This window comes from Diospyros lotus, chromosome 2, assembly GCF_014633365.1.
Source record: "Diospyros lotus cultivar Yz01 chromosome 2, ASM1463336v1, whole genome shotgun sequence".
Lineage (NCBI taxonomy): Eukaryota > Viridiplantae > Streptophyta > Magnoliopsida > Ericales > Ebenaceae > Diospyros > Diospyros lotus.
Window position 1 is genome coordinate 18,190,206 of NC_068339.1, and position 4,805 is coordinate 18,195,010.

Sequence of the window (4,805 nt, forward strand, 5' to 3'; positions counted from 1 at the left end):
TTAATACTTAAGTCAGACACTAAGAGTGATAAAAAATCGAGAACAGTATTTACACCGGTATTAGAGAATTATTTCTTTTAGAATGAGTGTTTATCTATTTATAGAAGGGTATAGAGTAATTAATTCGAAATAATCTAGGATTAGGATTTTTGTAAATAACATCTATTTTGATTATTCTCAATCTGGTTGGAATTAAGATTGTTATGAATGACGTCTATCTTAGCTTTTTGGGGATATAATTTCTTATTAATAATTGTCTATTATTTTCTTGAAAGGAATTTTCAACTGTCAGAGTTATTTGGTTTACGTCTTGTGTGGGATCTCCCTGTATTCAGGAAAATACTATGATAGTCTTATCGGATCTTCCTGCGAGTTATGAGGGACAAAGGGGTCACAAGCCCTTGGGGGTTGCGGGGCCTCTAAGTGCCTATTTGGGCCATGAGGATAATGCGTGCCTCTCATTGCTCTCCCATTTAACTTGGGTTAATTTATTTAATTAATTTTTTATTTTATTTTTTTTATACTATGGCATATCACATGTAAGGCCATCTCCAACCTACCTCCATATCTCACTCCTTAATCTAATTTTGCATTGAAAATTGTGCATGTTTCAAACACATTTATTCTCTCTATTTCATTCTCTATTTTATTTATTTACTTTAATAAACTTTAATTTTATTTATTTTACTTTTTCTATAATTTTTCAACATATATAAAATCAAGGATTATGCTATAGGTACGCGGTGGGCTACTTCCTCGACTACCGAAACAATTTTAAATTTATTTTTACATTATTTTTCATTTTTTTTTACAAGGCCCAAGGAAATGTACCTACCCAATCCCATTCCATTCTCTCTCTCCCTGCTACCTGCCCAAACCCAAACCCATATTCTCTATCTCCCTATCTCTTTGTTGCTTTCCCCTACTTTCTATCACTGTCGACCCAGCTGCCTCTCAATCTCTGATCATCGTCGGTCGCCTCTCTCACGGCCAACGTCGGTCTGTCTGTTTCTCTCTTTCTTTCTCCCAAAATAGCATTGTCGTTTCTCACCTGCCTCTCTCTCTCTAGACACCGTTAACCCAACCCGCCTCCCCATTTCCCGACTCCATCGACCCTACCTCATTCCCCTCTCCCGAGATCGTCGACCCAGTCGCTGCCCATCTCTCTCTCTTTCTCTCGCCCAAAACAACATTGTCGCCCCTACCCGCCTCTCTCTTTGATGATGCCGTTGATCCCACCTACTTCTCCCTCTCCCGACACTATCGGCCCTACTAGCCTTTCCCTCTCACGACGACCTTCGACCCCAATCGTCGGCCACCCCTCGCACAACCACCCCCCCTCTCTCTCTCTCACGGTTGTCACCCCCACTCTTGGGTCGCTGGCTATCCACTGCACCCTCAATTGCCTGCAGGCTCACCCACTCCCTGGCCAACACTCCTGGTATATGGTACTTTGAGCTTTATATATTTGCCCATGTTTTCACATAATAACATTCTCGTATGGTGATATTTCTTAGTTTTGAGTCCATTTACTGCACAAAAAAAGATGCAATGGTTTTGCATCAAAGTCATTATTGATCTTGGTCCCCCAATATAAATGGATTTTGAAAATAGTTTTACTATCATACTAGATGAAATCATGCTTATAGTTGAATAATAGGTGTTGAAAGGCCATGTCCAAATATGCTTAAGAGAAGCATTGTAGTATGATGCAGAGGCAATGCTGCTCAATGGTTTATATTAATGCCACTAGAGAATTCTTATCAAAGGTCAAATTCTGCCAATGCTGTTCAATAGCTCATATCAATGCTTATCTAGTATTTCAACTTTAGTGTTAGAGTAGCAACCGAATCTTTGCTACAACCACATTCCTGTATGTCTTTTACAATGGAACCTCCCCCATCTTCCAATGTTGAATCTGTATCACAGTTTTATCTTTTATGTATCTAGTGCTAGAAGGCTACCAAGTTAGCTTTGGAAACTATGTACTTTTGTGTTTTACATCCATCTTCTTGCTGCTTGTCTGCATGGTCAATCCAAGGTTTTATAAGTATCCTATTAAAAAATGATTTAAGATCCAAATTTGATTAAATTCCTTCATCTCCAATTCTCTTCATCATAATTGCGCCACAAAAAATAAAAATAAAAATTAGCTGCATCATTTCTAGACTAACAACCATCCTCAATTCCATGGGATTAAAAGTACAAAAAATCATTGTTGAATAGATTTGATATCATACAAGTTAGAATGAATTCCAAAACAACAAACCAAATTCTTCTAGCCAATGGGCATGCCACAAAGATTGAAGAGCTGATTCACAAGAAGATCCCCATGGATATGATAGTCAGTTATCCACCAGTGAACTTAGATGCAAGATTAACTTTAGTTTGAATGGCAACCAAGACCACTTGTGAGGTTGAAATCTTATGACTGGATAGGAAATATGTAACACTTTTTCTATAGAAGCTTCATTACTATGAATCTTCTTTAACCTTGTGTTGTTGCTAATTGAAGTACAATTTCTAATTCACAGTGTTATAATGACGGGAAAAAATACAGAAGTATGTCATAGCTGTAGACAGTGGGGGCACTACTTTGCGGCATGTCCAACAAAGCGCCCATGCCCATTGTGTAAACGAGGCATTGTAAATGTTTCGAGGTGGAAAAAGAGTCTATAAACAAAGGGAGGTTGTTCAATATTTGCAGTATTAAGTGTAGATTTTGGAAGTGGGTCGGAGAAGATGAATCAAGTGGATTGTTTGGCGAATGTGAGTCCAGTGGCAGTGCTTCGGCTAAGTCTACGACCAATTTTCCTGTAGAAGAGTTTTCTCACATGTTCCAGACTATAGCTCGAATATATGAAGAAGATAACGTGGAGATTTTAGTGAACATAATAGTGCACAAGGGAAAAAGGAAGTGCGTTTGACAATGGTAAAGGAAAGGGGCGGGCATGATTGTGGTTGACACTTGAGAATTGTATTTATTATATGTATGTAGTGGGGTATTTGAGTAAAATTGTATCTCATGAGAACTATTAAATATGTGTTTGTAGTGGTAAAATTAGAACAAGTTTTTCTGGAGATATGAATGTGTTTAATTGTAGTGCATTTTTTTGTTAGTGGTATCTAATTTTTTATAGTTAAATGGTTTTTAAACTTTATTTGATGATTATTTTATAATTATATAAAATTATTTAAATGGCCTTTAAATTTAATTTTTAGTTTGTTTAAACCATTTGTTCTTTTTTTAATGAATTCGATTCTTTCATGGTTGTACAACGCTACTACCTTCAAACCGACAAGAAATAAGGTTATATGTAGCTTTGGCAATTGTTGTTTTTCCTCATCCCTGCTAATAATTAATTCATCCAAAATTTGTAAACAAATAGAAAATGTTGAAACTATACTGCAAACTTTTTCATTAACACTAGGATGAGAGACCTTATATGAAAAAGAAATTGATATACCCATCCACCATGCTATGCAAAACAAAACTAGACAATTAGGCGACATCAATTAGAGTTGCTTTCCATTTCTCCATCCTGGAACTTAGCACAATGTGCTTGTCCAGAGAAAATCTTGACTTCTCAATTGCCCTTCATCAATCCCATACCAATGTCCTCTCCTCTCTTATTTAATGACACAAGTCATTTGTTCATATAACAGTAAGATAGTGAAGATGGGTCTCCTGTCCGTGTGTTCTTATCATACCCACAAGAAAATGTCAACAACCTGTTCATTTAACATTCAACATGGTAGGTAGAGAGACGTTCACAATTTTGAATACACATAAATTACAAAAAATGTATTTATTGCAATGTAATTGAGTATTAATTGTCACATTGTTAGTGTACAAGTGATCTTTCTACAATCAAGAACAAATAAGATAAGAAACTGATGAATTGACACTACAAGAGCTTCATGCTAAATACTTTGCTGATAGTAAAAGCTCTATCGAGTTGGAATTACAAAAAAAAAAAAATAAGACAACAAAACCCAGTGGAAATTACAAAATACAAGCACCAGCTCTTACGAAGATTTCTTGCTGAGGTGGTATGAGACTGAGATCATCATCCTGGCATAGCTTTCCTATCTTTGCTGCATAAAGATAGTAAAGTAAATTTACATGGCACTTATATAAACTAAAATTATATGTCTGATTGATATGCTCATACTAACCATTACCGATACAACATTTCCAAACAATATGAATTAGGTTAGAACTCAAACATATAAATACAATAGCACCAATATTACAATGTCATACCTGCTTATGCCATGGTCCAATGGTTCCTGAAACATAACCAATAAAAGGAACCATTGAAATATGACCTCCTGCAACATGAAGACATTAATAAACATATGCATGACATAACTTTTTCAGTATTTTAAAAAAATTAAACAATGAACTCACCTTGAAAATTAGATGTATCAAGTGGTGGAGATGGACGCCCCAATGTGGGAAATGAAAATTGTTGAATGTATGGAACATGTTGCGGGATGCTTGCCAATTCATTGACTTAAAAATTGGGATGTGTAACTACTTGTGTTTTATCCTAATCCTACACTGAAAAGAATTTTTTAAAAATAAAATAGAACAAATTGATCAAATGAAAATGTTATAAGGTTACGTACCAAGAGTCGTGGATATGAGAAGGGTATCATGACAAGGTATTGTGATTCCTGTGTAGTCTGAATGACGACTGCACCATCCTATAAATTCTTTTGAGGCACTTTCTTGACTTTCTATGTACCTGAAGACACCTGTGCATCATCGAATGATGATTAATTTATATTCCACCTAG